Source organism: Rutidosis leptorrhynchoides, chromosome 1 (assembly GCF_046630445.1).
Source record: "Rutidosis leptorrhynchoides isolate AG116_Rl617_1_P2 chromosome 1, CSIRO_AGI_Rlap_v1, whole genome shotgun sequence".
NCBI lineage: Eukaryota > Viridiplantae > Streptophyta > Magnoliopsida > Asterales > Asteraceae > Rutidosis > Rutidosis leptorrhynchoides.
The window spans coordinates 180,706,683-180,722,151 of NC_092333.1; positions in this window are offsets into that span (position 1 = coordinate 180,706,683).

Genomic DNA, 15,469 nt, shown 5'->3' on the forward strand with positions numbered 1-15,469 from the left:
ATGGACTTTATGGACAAAAACCAGACGGACATATTAAATAATCCAGGACAAAGGACAATTAACCCATGGGCATAAAACTAAAATCAACACGTCAAACATCATGGTTACGGAAGTTTAAATAAGCATAATTCTTTTATTTCATATTTAATTTCCTTTATTTTATATTTAATTGCACTTCTAATTATCGCACTTTTATTTATTGTTATTGTATTTAATTGCACTTTTAATTATCGTACTTTTTAATTATCGCACTTTTATTTATCGCAATTTCATTATTGTTATTTACTTTACGCTTTAAATTAAGTCTTTTATTTATTTTTAATATTTTACATTTGGTTTTAACTGCTACTAAAGTTTTTTAAATCGACAAACCGGTCATTAAACGGTAAAAACCCCCTTTATAATAATATTACTTATATATATATTTGTATTTTTATAAATTTAAACTAATATAGCGTTAAGCTTTGTGAAAAAGATTCCCTGTGGAACGAACCGGACTTACTAAAAACTACACTACTGTACGATTAGGTACACTGCCTATAAGTGTTGTAGCAAGGTTTAAGTATATCCATTCTATAAATAAATAAATATCTTGTGTAAAATTGTATCATATTTAATAGTATTTCCTTGTAAAATATAAGCTATTTTATATACCCCTCGCATAACATCAAGTATTTTTGGTGCCGCTGCCGGGGATAATCTAGCTTAAAAGCCGAAAGCGCAACGCTAATAAATATATATAAAAAAAATTTATTTTTAGTTTACTTTTATAAAAAGACGCTTTTGTAAAAATACGTTTTAAATATTCGAAAACATAAAAAGAAAAACAAAAATATAATATTTTTAAGAGTTTGTTAAATATTTAAGTTTTATAAAGTTTCTTTATTTTTATTTTATAAAAATATAAGTTTTATTTAAATATTTTGTTTTTATTTAAAACATAAAATCAAAAACTGGAAAAAAAATTTATATAAATCTAGTTTTAAGATTTTTATTTATAAAATTGTAACATATTTTTATTTCTATTCTAGTTTTTAAAATATAAGTTTTATTTAAATTATATAAATATTTTAATTAAATTAAAAACAGAAAAATAAAAAAATATATATAAATAAAATTACGTTGAACCTGTCAAACGAAGCAACCTGATCTGAAATTTGAAACCCCGTGACTCGCGGAGTTTTCCAGCCTCGGGCACCGCAAGTCGCGGAGCAGCCCTGACACGGGTACACAAGAACCCTAACAGCATTAATTACGGGATAATTATTATTATTATTAATTTTAAACCCTAATTAGGGTATTTTTATTATAATATTTAGTTTTAATTAGTTTATTTTGTTTTATTTAATTTTATTTAGTTTAATTAAATTATAAAATTAATAATTTTATAAAATAAATAATATAAAAATAATATTTTTCTAAAAATTGTACTTTTTACAACTTTTAGTATATTTTTATATTTTGTCCCTTTTTAATTGTTTTAACGTAATATTTGTGTTTTTCGCTAGTTTTTAGTTTTAAACATAGTTTTTGCCATAGTTATTTTTACTTCTAGATTTTTAGGCTTTGCCGTAAAATCCCTTAAGTGCTTTTTCTTTAGACTAAGATATAGGTGCTTTAGAATTTTGCGACACCTTTTTAAGTTTTAGTACCTTTTTAAGATATTGCCATTTGGAATATAGTTTTTCCTGTAAGCTTTAATATTTTTAGATGCCTTTTACCTATGTATCAATTATCATTCCAATTAGTAATCTCAATTTGCGATTATAATTTTAAGTTAGTGATAGTAATAAGGTTCGGTTAGTCGAGTGTTTTTAAGTTCTATAAGTCAATTTTTTTTCTTTCGTATTTTTCAACCCTTTTCTTTTTCGACGCACTCTTTTTCTTTCTTATTTCTCGCTATTCTAGTTTTAGAACATAGATTTTTATTCTACTTCTTATCTAAACTTCTTAAAATTACGAAAATTTATTTTAAGTGGTTAAATTGATAGACATCAAAATTTTTTGGTTAGTAGTAATAGTTGGATTTGTACGTGGACCGGGTTATTGGAGCCAAACAGTCCTCAATTATATTGAGACCAAACGAATCCTGCCCCTCTGCTGCATCTTTTGGCTATTCGAAACGTGAGCAAAATCAGAAAAGTCTATTAATTGGATAACTTATATAATTTTTCTTTCCTTTTAAAAACTAATGGGATATTCAGTGAATGCACCGAGCAAGACGTTCACCACCTGTAACTAGATCAAGACATCTAGCAAATATTGCCGCCGTTGATTTTCCTTTAGAATCGTCATCCAGTCGACCAAGTACTCCAATTCAAATTTCCGATAATCCATTTTTTGAACCCGACCTCACAATTGAGAATCCGGATAATATTCAGGGACAATTCATAGATCCTGAACCATTAAATTTTCCTCCGGAACCACCAATCACTCAAACAGAGATTGTTGAGGAATGAACCATTAAATCATAATCCTCTAGTGATTCCGATTCAACAAATTCAATTATGGAGAATCTGGAACCTTTAAGTATGGAAGACCGAATGAGAGCTAAACGCACTGGCCAAGGTCACGCAATTACTCATCCAGACATTAATGCGCTAGATTATGAAATCAAAGGACAAATTCTACATATGGTGACTAATCAATGCCAATTTAGTGGTGCGCCGAAGGAAGATCCAAATGAACATCTTCGTACCTTTAATAGGATCTGCACTCTATTTAAAATAAGAGAAGTTGAGGATGAACAGATATATCTCATGTTATTTCCCTGGACTTTAAAGGGAGAAGCCAAAGATTGGTTGGAATCGTTACCTGAAGGGGCGATTGATACATGGGACGTTTTAGTTGAAAAATTTCTTAGACAATTCTTTCCGGCATCTAAAGCCGTAAGACTTCAAGGAGAAATTGTTACGTTCACACAGAAACTGAATGAAACTCTATATGAGGCATGGACAAGATTTGGAAAGTTATTAAGAGGATGTCCGCAACATGGTTTAGATACCTGTCAAATAGTACAAATATTCTACCAAGGATGCGACATCACTACAAGGAAAGACATAGATATTGCAGCTGGTGGTTCCATTATGAAGAAAACCGAAACTGATGCTTACAAAATTATTGATAACACTACTTCCAACTCACATGAGTGGCACCAAGAAAAAGATATCGTTAGATCATCTAAAGCAGCTAGAGCCGATTCTAGCCATGACTTAGATTCCATTTCCGCAAAGATAGATGCTGTCGAGAGACGAATGGAAAAGATGACTAAGGATATTCACTCAATACGAATTAGTTGTGAGCAATGTGGAGGACCACATTTGACAAAAGATTGTCTCAGTATTGAACTAACAATGGAACAAAGAGAGAATATTTCATACATAAACCAAAGGCCTGGAAATAATTATCAGAATAATTTTCAACCGCCAAGACCGATTTACAATCAAAACCAGAATTATAACCGAAATATTCCATACAACAACCAACAAGGTCCTAGCAATCAACAAGTATCCAATAATACTTACAATCAGCAAAGACCTAATTTTCAAAACAAACCACCACAAACCGATGATAAAAAGCCAAATTTAGAAGATATGATGACGAAGCTAGTTGAAACTCAAACACAGTTTTTCACATCTCAAAAACAAACTAATGAACAAAATGCTCAAGCATTTAGAAATCAACAAGCTTCTATTCAAAACTTAGAACAAGAAGTAAGTAACCTAGCAAGGTTAATAGGTGAAAGAAAACCGGGAAGTTTACCTAGTGATACAAATGCTAACTCCCATAATGAAACAGCTAAAGCCATTACCACAAGAAGTGGTACAACACTTAAACCACCTGAATTACCTGTAACTTCTGATGAAGCTATTCCTACTCCACAAGAACCACAACCGGATCAAGATAAGGAAAAAGAACCGGTAGTTGAAAAGGTTAATGAAGATAACACAGCTAAGGATAAACCTTATGTTAAACCATACCAACTACCACTTCCTTACCCGAGTAAAATGAAGAAAGAGAAACTTGAAGCCGAGCAATCCAAATTCTTGGATATGTTTAAATAGATAAATGTAAATCTTCCTTTCATTGATGTGATTTCAGGAATGCCTAGATATGCTAAATTCTTGAAAGATTTAATCAAAAATAGAAAGAAAATGGAAGAACTCTCGGCCGTTACTATGAATGCTAATTGTTCAGCAGTGCTGTTGAATAAGATACCAGAAAAATTATCTGATCCAGGAAGTTTCACAATTCCATATTTTCTGTGTAGTCTTAGTTCAATATACACTAAACTAGCCCTTGGAGAATTGAAGCCAACAAGAATAAGCATACAACTAGCCGATAGATCAATAAAATATCCTAGAGGGATAATGGAAAACATGCTAGTTAAAGTTGGTACTTTAGTATTTCCAGTAGATTTTGTTGTTCTGGACATGGAAGAAGATTCTCAAGTTCCTCTCATATTAGGAAGACCATTCTTAAACACGGCTAAAGCAATGATAGACGTGTTTGGTAAGAAACTGACCCTAAGTATAGAGGACGAGAGTGTTACCTTTTCAGTTGATAGAGCTATGCAACAACCGTAATCTGCAGATGATACATGTTATTATATTCAAACTATAGATTCACATGCAGAATTGTTAGAAGAATTTCCAAAATTACAAGGAACGGGAGAATGTTCTTTAGGAGAAGGTAATGAACCAATTGATGAAGCTGAAATGTTAGCTACACTAATAGCTAATGGATATGAACCAACAACAGAAGAAATTCAAATGCTAAAAGAAGAAGACAGATATCGATATAAATCATCGATAGAAGAACCTCCGACACTAGAGTTAAAGCCACTTCCAAACCATTTGGAATACGCTTATTTACATGGTGAATCTGAATTACCTGTAATAATATCGTCTTCTCTTACTGAAAATGAGAAATCACAACTCATTTCTGTGTTGAAAGCTCATAAACCAGCCATTGCATGGAAGATTCATGATATTAAAGGAATAAGTCCTTCTTATTGCACACATAAAATCCTTATGGAAGAAGGTCATAAAACGTATGTTCAACGCCAACGAAGATTAAATTCGAATATGTAAGATGTTGTTAAAAAAGAAATAATTAAACTGCTAGATGCAGGTTTAATTTATCCAATTTCTGATAGTCCATGGGTAAGCCCAGTTCAATGCGTGCCTAAGAAGGGTGGCATGACTGTCATTACAAATGAAAAAAATGAGCTTATTCCTACTAGGACTGTAACAGGATGGCGTGTATGTATTGATTATAGAAAATTAAATGACGCCACCAGAAAAGATCACTTTCCCTTACCTTTCATTGATCAAATGTTGGAAAGGCTAGCCGGAAATAGTTACTATTGTTTTCTAGATGGTTTTTTCGGATATTTTCAAATTCCAATAGCACCCGAGGACCAAGAGAAAACCACGTTCACATGCCCTTATGGTACTTTTGCTTACAAACGCATGCCATTTGGACTTTGCAACGCCCCTGCAACCTTTCAAAGGTGTATGATGGTGATTTTTCACGACATGATAGAAGAATGCATGGAAGTTTTCATGGATGACTTTTCAGTCTTCGGTGATACATTTGAATCATGTTTAGCTAATCTTGAACGAATGCTGATTAGATGCGAACAATCAAATCTAGTACTTAATTGGGAGAAATGCCATTTCATGGTTAAAGAAGGCATTGTTCTTGGACATAAAATCTCAAAAGAAGGAATTGAAGTGGATAGAGCTAAAGTAGATGTAATTGCTAAACTTCCACATCCCACCAATGTTAGAGGAGTTAGGAGTTTTCTAGGGCATTCCGGTTTTACCGACGTTTCATAAAAGATTTTTCTACAATTGCCACTCCTATGAATAAACTCCTAGAAAAAGATGCTCCATTCATCTTTTCAGATGAATGCATCAAATCTTTTAATATTCTTAAAGAGAAACTCACTAATGCGCCGATCATGATAACACCAAATTGGAATCTACCGTTTGAACTAATGTGCGATGCAAGTGATTTTGCAATGGGAACCGTTTTAGGACAAAGGATTGAAAAACGATTTCAACCTATATATTATGCTAGTAAGACGTTACAAGGAGCACAAACGAACTATACAACTACTGAAAAAGAACTCCTTGCTATTGTCTTTGCTTTTGACAAATTTCGTTCATATCTCGTTCTAGCAAAAACGGTGGTCTATACCGACCATTCTGCTCTTAGATACCTATTTTCGAAACAAGATGCCAAACCAAGATTAATCCGTTGGATCTTACTCTTACAAGAGTTCGATATTGAAATCCGAGATAAAAGAGGAACAGAAAATCTCGCCGCTGATCATCTTTCTCGTCTTGAAAATCCCGAATTAGAAGTTCTAAATGAATCGGCTATACAAGACAACTTTCCTGATGAATATCTATTGAAGATAGATTATAATGAAATTCCATGGTTTGCAGACTATGCAAACTACTTAGTATGTGGATTCCTTGAAAAAGAATTATCGTACCAAAAACGAAAGAAATTCTTCAGTGATATAAAACACTATTTCTGGGAAGATCCACATTTGTTTAAAAGTTGTCCCGATGGAATAATACGCTGATGTGTATTTGGAGATGAAGCTAGTAAAATTTTAAACCATTGTCATACAGGACCAACAGGAGGGCATTATGGGCCTCAACTAACAGCAAGAAAAGTTTATGATGCTGGATTCTATTGGCCTACAATTTACAAAGACGCACACCTTCTTTGCAAATCCTGTGATGCATGTCAAAGAGCCGGAAAAATAAGTCAACGTGATGAAATGCCACAAAATGTCATTCAAGTATGTGAAGTATTTTATATTTGGGGTATTGACTTTATGGGTCCATTTCCAAAATCTCATAATAATCTCTATATTCTCGTAGCCATTGATTATGTATCTAAATGGGCGGAAGCACAAGCTCTCCCAACTAACGATGCACGAGTTGTAGTCAACTTTTTAAAACGTCTTTTTGTAAGGTTTGGAACACCGAAAGCTTTAATAAGTGATCGGGGTACTCATTTCTGTAATAATCAACTTAAGAAAGTTCTCAAAAGATATGGAGTAACTCATAAAATCTCCACTGCTTATCATCCACAAACAAGTAGACAAGCTGAAAATACCAACCGAGCTTTAAAACGTATTCTAGAAAAAACCGTAGGATCAAATCCGAAGGAATGGTCCATTAAATTGGAGGATGCACTCTGGGCTTTTAGAACAGCCTACAAAACTCCAATTGGAACCACACCTTTTAGACTTGTTTATGGAAAAGCATGTCATCTTCCAGTAGAAATTGAACACAAAACATTTTGGGCTTTGAAGACATGTAATCTTGATTTACATGAAGCTGGACGTCTACGGTTAAGTCAATTAAACGAATTAGAAGAATTAATACATGAAGCATACGAAAATTCGTTAATCTATAAAGAAAGAACAAAGAAATGGCATGATAAAAGAATCAGAAGTTCAAAAGAATTCAAAGAAGGAGACAGAGTTCTTCTTTTCAATTCACGATTCAAGCTATTTCCTGGAAAATTGAAATCAAGATGGTCTGGACCATTCATAGTCAAAAGAGTTTTTCCATACGGAACGATAGAATTAATAAATTCAAATGGGATTGAATTTAAGGTTAATGGTCACAGAGTTAAACATTACATAGATAGTCCAATGGAAATCGACAATGAAGTTAATCACAATATCGATACCACAGCTAACTAAGTGTGGGGAGAATCAAGTCTTTAAAGGATAATATACATTTCTGTTAGAGTTAGAATTTCTGTTTTCGTGTAGTTCTCGAAAATGGAACCCGAATGGTCTTTCCCTAGCAGACCCTAAAGAACTTGTCTTCTCCCCCCATTCTGAATTTTTATTTTTTTAGGAAATGAAGACTTCTTGTGAACTAAACCATGGTCTAATGCTACATGCTTTGATCACTAAACGTAATAATGACACACTTCTGAGTGAAATAGTATCAGTAATCAGAGAAAGATTGGACGGAGTAAGAAAAGAATCCAGATGCGAAGATAATAAGTTACAATTTGGTAAAGGAAAATCAAAATCCGCAGCGAAAAGAAGAGCACGACACCTTGAAAGATGTCACAAATGCGGAAAATGGTCACATTGAGGTAAATGTTCAAATAATCAAACCTATTCAAACACCGAATTTGTTACTTTATGCAGAGACGGACCGTTCATATGTTTAGAAGAAAAAACACTGAATGCTCGAGGTTACGCCTTTGTAGCTATGGAAAACCAATTAAACCGACTATCTTATGAGTGGGATAGATCATATCACTAAGAATACTATCTCACAGGTAAGTCTGTACAGTTTTTATTTTTTTATTTTCATTTTTAACCTTTTGATAATAAACGCTAATTTGTTCGCTATAAAGTATTAAATTGGTATTCGATAAAATTAGGTTTGGCGACCGAAATTATTGATATCATACAAAAATTTATTACATCACTGCGAAATTTAACGTTTATTCTTAAGGTATCAATATCTTTAATCAATCAAACCAAAATATTTCAAAAATTCGTCATGAGTTAAATTAGGTCATGGAACCGAAATTACTTTACCGAAAAGAGGGGCGCATATTTTTGATAATATTTGATTGATTAAAGTGGGATAAAAGCCAAAAAGATTTTTAATTTTATTTTTACTTTGTTTATAAAATTAATATTAAAATAATATTGTAAACTTTTTTAAATCAATATACTTAAAATTGTAAATATTTGAAAAATTAATATTTTTAATATAAGTTTGCATGTATAAAAACAAAAATATAATTTAAGTTTGGCGTGAATTTATAATATTAATTTTTAAATTAAGTATGGTGTGAAGAATTATTGTGTAGTATAGAAATAAATGATCGAGTAGTTAGTTTAACCGATCGATCTTTTATTAGATTTTTGTTAGGAGGTTCGATGCGCCACATGTCTTTACTAGACATGGCTCAGGCCTTACGTATATATACGCTTGAGGAGTTAGCATCTGCCGATTGTAGAGGGTTGATATTAAATGGTAGAAAGATTGATGAAAATTTTGATACACATGGTGTATGGAGTCAAATGACTAGCCATCACCGATTTAAAGGGGGAAATTACTCTTATTTGGATATAGATAGAGCAGAGTTAAGAGTAATTCATGGGTTTTTAGCTAATTCGATTACACAAAGAGGTAAGAATAAGGAAAAGGTAAATGAACAGGATTTGCTTTACCATATGTGTATTCGAGACCCACAAAGAGCTGTAAGTATACCGTATTGTGTGGGTTATTATTTATCAGCTATGGTTAGAGGGATGAGACCGCACAGTATAATAGGAGGTGGTATATTTATTACTTTGATTGCTGAATATCTCGGTGTGGATATAAGTCGGGGGGATTACTAATTGAAGAACCAGAACCCCACGATACAATTGGTTTAAATGTATACCATGGTGCTAAAGTTTTGAAGAGGCGAAATAACGCCGCAGTACGATATAATGGTAGACATCCACAGGTTGAGAGAAACCAACAGCCAGGTAATGTGGGAGGGGGAAATGAAATGACAGAAATGCAAAGGTTTATAGCTTCACAAGAGTACGAAAATGCTAGACATCGAGCATTTGAAGATTGACAAGTTCATCAAAACCAAATCATAGCTTATTGCCAACAAATAGGTAGAAACTATATTCCTACTCCATCGCCCGTATTTCCTCCCTGGTCTATAGAGATCCAACCACCGTATCCTACGTATAACCCAGCCGAAGAATTCTATAACACATATGGTTATGCATGGAACCCCTACTGGTATCAGTATCATCCCTAGTCTACTTAGTTTTATTTATTTTATTATTTGTAATGTTGATACATTTAATACTTATGTTAATATTGTAATAGTTTTTATAATTTTCTAACTTTTATTATTAGATTTTAATAATTTTTGAATGTGGGGTAATATACCAAACTTCAAAAATATGTATATATGTTTGCAGTTTATCTTATGTACACAACAGGGAAAAATAACGCATTTTCAAAGACTGGCATTAAGTTCAGCAAAAGCAACTAATTTTGACGACAAGATGCAAAATATATGTGAAATAACAACAAGATTGAATGAACAAATGATATGCACCATTTATCATTCAGAAAACAAACGCCAATATGTTTGGAAACTTTGGTAAAATTTAATCATTTTTCTACGCTAATCACCCTCAATAATTTAAATTGTTACTGATTTCTTGCAAATGAGGGCATTGCAAGATCTTAAGTGTGGGAAGGGGTTAAATTCTTTCGGATTTTTATCTTAAACACTTGGTTACCATTAAAAATACTAGTAAAGCAGTAGTTGTATTAGAATCTAGTGCTCTCTGATAATAAAGAACAGCCCTAGTCTTATATACTGACTACCCAATTCTAGTAAAATTTTTCAAAATTTTCAATTAAATGAACTCAAAATCATGTTTATACATATTTATGAATGATAAAACTAGGTTTTAACACCGAAATTATTGTTACCTCGGAAAGGACATAAATTGAGAAACAAACCAAAATGTTAAAATTCATTTAAAATGGTATAGAGGACAATAAAAAGGAAAATAAAAGCCAAGTGTGGGAAAATTTACCAAGATATTTTAAACATATGTCACATATTTCTGTAACAAATAACTGAAAATACTTTTGCTTTGGACTAAACTAAATTGTTTTACCCGATGAAAGAAAAGAAGAGATGGATCTACGCGATGAATCAATTCCATCGTTAAAAGGAAGTAAAGTCTTCCGAAAAAGACACGCGCTTCTTGATTTAGGTCAAGAAGTTGTCGTCCAGACCAGCTGTAGGTTGACGAAAAATCTAGAAAAGTCATCACTAAAATCAGCAGGAAATCCACGGACCTCAGCATAAAACAGGGTCGCCAAGTGGTCAGATTTATCCTAACCATGAGAAGGATTTATCTCGTACAATGGGGGGCACCGTGCAAATTAGCTTGATAAGACTAATGAATCAGATCCCCAGAAAGGATAATCTCCTTAAAAATTAAAAATCAGCTTTTAAGACTGATATTACTCAATCCTTGAGATTGACCTTAAAGATTGAGAATTCAAACTCATGGAATTCAATGATATCTAAACTCGAGCTTGAACGAGAAAATATTTTGATAAAATTACAAACCGATTTGTTTTCTGAAAACCCTATTTTCAATGCGTTCATTACCATTGAACATAAAATCCTAGGAATTCACCTGAAATTCATTAGGTCATCTGAACCAAATCGGGTGTCAACCGTAAGAACGGTGGTTACATAGCATGGTCAAAGACAAGACCTTGTGCCAGACCGAAAAAATTATAAGGGTGAGCTTCACTATTACTCCTATCAAGGATAGTAATTGTGTCCGACACGTTATAGACCATAATTAAAAGCATGTCAGGGGACATTGCCTTAACAGTTGCTTGTTCAACGCTTTCCTTTACAACCGGACGGTAGTTTATCAAAAGGTAATATACGGGACAAGTGAACTGGACGTGTTGCTTTCCTAATACAAGGTTAGCAAGTGGGTAACACAAAACCACAAGTGTTGAGCTAAAATTTTCAAATCTGAAACCCACACAACCCATAAAAATATTTTGCAAACACCGGTGAAGGGTTATTCTGGAAAACTTATCTAGGGTAAAAAACTAGATTTAATTTTCAAAAGATCAAATGTTTTCATAAAGATCCAATTTTCTTAATGGATCTAAATTTTATAGTCATGTGGGACTGTAAACCATATCGCTACTACCATTGTTTATACCGCCGTATAGAAATCACTGATGTACAAAGTGTGAAGAATAAAAAAGTGATTCTAGTATTTCAAGACTATATTGCTTGAGGACAAGCAACGCTCAAGTGTGGGAATATTTGATAATGCTAAAAACGAACATTTATTTCATAGCATTATTCCTCAAGAAAGACAAGCTTTTAGTTGCAATTGTTCTATTTAAAAGTGATATTCGTTTAAATAATAAAAGGTGAAGACAAAAGACAGATTCGACGAATTGAAGACGCAAACGACCAAAAGGCTCAAAAGTACAAAATACAATCAAAGAGGTTCCAATTATTGATAAGAAACGTCTCGAAATTACAAGAGTACAAGATTCAAAACGCAAAGTACAAGATATTAAATTGTACGCAAGGACGTTCGAAAATCCGGAACCAGGACCAGAGTCAACTCTCAACGCTCGACGCAATGGACTAAAAATTACAAGTCAACTATGCACATAAATATAATATAATATTTAAATAATTCTTATAATTATTTATATATTATATAATATAATAAACCGTCGGTAAACAAAGAGCCAAAGCTGGGTGAGCTGTAATTACAAACTCCGCGACTCGCGGAGTTTGAAGAGCAAAAAGGGCGCGAGTCGCGGAGTCCCCCTGGACGAAAATTCCTATAAAAGCCAGCGAATTCTGATCGTAAAAATATCCAAAAAAATTCTATCTCTCTCTATATATGTATACGTAAATATATATAATTTATATTTTAATTTTAATTTTAATTTTAATTTTAATTTTAAATTCTAATAATAAGGGTATGTTAGCGAATGTTGTAAGGGTGTAAGTCGAAATTCTGTCCGTGTAACGCTACGCTATTTTTAATCATTGTAAGTTATGTTCAACCTTTTTAATTTAATGTCTCGTAGCTAAGTTATTATTATGCTTATTTAAAACGAAGTAATCATGATGTTGGGCTAATTACTAAAATTGGGTAATTGGGCTTTGTACCATAATTGGGGTTTGGACAAAAGAACGACACTTGTGAAAATTAGACTATGGGCTATTAATGGGCTTTATATTTGTTTAACTAAATGATAGTTTGTTAATTTTAATATAAAGATTTACAATTGGACGTCCCTATAAATAACCATATACAATCAATCGGACACGATGGGCGGGATATTTATATGTACGAATAATCGTTCATTTAACCGGACACTCATGAGAATAATCGGCTAGCTTCTCGATTATCTCATAAGCCTCTTCCTCGGTTTGGTCCATGAGTGAACCTCCGGACGCTTGATCAATGGAAATTCGGGTTGCAACATCCCAACCCTTGTAAAAGATTTGGACTTTTTGAAAGGTATCCAAGCCATGGTTTGGACAACCTCTTAGCATTTTGGAAAATCGATTCCATGCTTCGTACAAGGTTTCCATCGGCTTTTGACAGAATTGGGTAATTTCGTGTTGGAGTCTCGCGGACTTAGAAGCTGGAAAATATTTCTTAAGAAATTTTTCCAACATACCATCCCAAGTTTCTATCGTAGCCTCGGCCAATGAATCTAACCAACTTCGTGCTTCCCCGTGGAGTGTCCATGGGAAAAGTCTTAAAAATATGGCCTGGTCAGTGTCTGGTTTAAGTTTGAAAAGAAGACATATCTCTTGAAAGAGACGAATATGTTCGTTTGCATCTTCATTAGGACCACCACTAAATTGACACCTGTTATTAATCATTTGAAGAATAGGTCCCTTTATTTCAAAATTTACCTCACCAGTGGGCGGAGTAATGGCACTACCTTGGCCGGTTCGGGTTGCTTTCATCTTAGCCGCCATTGATTGTCTTGGTACCAACGGTCTTTCTCCTTCCATTTCAAAATTTGGGGGTTGAACGGGTTTACCAAAATCTGAATATCGAGGCTTGGTTGTACTTGATTCTGAATCAAAAGTTTCTTGCTTTGATGAAGATTCAAAAAGTTCAAGTACTTCTTTTGGAATTCTACCAAGCTTTCTATCAGGTTCCGTAAATGGTGTAAGTAATGGAGATTCTGAACTTCGGGTATGTGGCATATGCAACCTATAATCTGTCAATCACACAACTAACAAAAACTATTAAACATACCGATTCTACAAGATTATTCAAAGACTATTAATAATTTAAAATAATTAAGAAACTACTTAATCACAAATTAGTTAATAATTCTATTTTGACACAAAACTGTCCCCGGCAGCGACGCCAAAAAACTTGATATGCGAAAAGTGGTGTATGAATTGTTGTATAAAATAATATGGAAAAATACCGATTAGAGATTGCTACACACTAACGGGCAGTGTACCCGATCGTGTAGTAGTATAGTAACTGGTTTAGTTCCGTGTATCGTTCCAAGGACAGTTGTATTAGTCAAACTAGAATTATAAACTATATTATGATTAACTAAGTAAAAGAAGCTTAAAGGTACAAGTTTTACGTTTTGGTGGCTATTTAACGATTTAGCCAAATCAGAGAAGGTTAAATGTAAAAACAATATTTTTGGTCTTTATAAGATGAAAATAAGTGCAAAGAAAGTAAGTAAGATAGATTTGAAATCAATTTAAGGAAAAATGCTCATCTAGACTTTTTACCCTCGATGTTGAATGTTATTTAAGATTAAGACCGGATTGATTGGTTATGCACGAGAACTAATTGATCGGTTCACCAAGAGTAGTCTTGAGTAAACACTCAAACGGGATTACAAGACGCAAGTGATGTTCTTGTCATCTAAGACCTCCTATTTGTAATCAACTAATTCAACTAGTCTAAAGACTTGAAGAATGATCAAGTCAATGGTGTGTTGATCATGATCCACTCCTATGTCAACTTATGATTTAGCCTAGTTCATTCCCTTGGTCCAGTTAAATGCTCAATTCACCCAACCCAAGTAATCAATTTAGTGTGGTAATAAGATCCCTATAAACGTCACTAGATAAGGCAAATTACTAACACCTATTAGTTATATGGAATCGAGTAATGAAAATATGTATAACAATATCTAGGGAATTGATCGTTCACCTATATAACTACACATATCAATTAGGCTATCCGAAAGTATCTACAAGAGTCGTTCTTACATCCCTATATAAACTAACCATTTGAACTCAACTTATCCCTTTTGGTAAAAGATGGATAAACACATGTCACTAGATGTAAATCAATACATTAATTTAACAAGATGATGTCTCTTAATCAAATGAACATATCAACTAGTTGAATCGAAAGGATTAAGCTTTAACAAGAATGGTTCTTGTATTCAAACAGCAAACTATCGTGCATAATAACAATCAATCAAAAGTAAACATTCAACATCTCAGTTATTTATCTAGATGAACATTATAGAGTTTAGCCAACAATCATAATTACAAATAAAATAACAATCAACTGATAAGTAGATTTCATTGTTGGAGGACAAGAAAACAACCTAATAGAGAATGAATCTTGGATGGAGAAGGTTTTGATCTTTGAAGACTTGATGTTGTTCCTCTTTCAAGAGCTTGGAGTTCACCAAATTTGCTCCCAAAATCATCTCAGTAACCTCTGGTTTCGTATATGATAAAACAGTCCCTCAATCAGTAGGTTTTAAAGTGGAGAAAGTAGGTCAAAAGGCAAAAGTAGCTGAAAACCTACTACAGGACGGCATCCTAAAGTCTGGACAGCGTCCCGTTCTTAAGAGCTAGA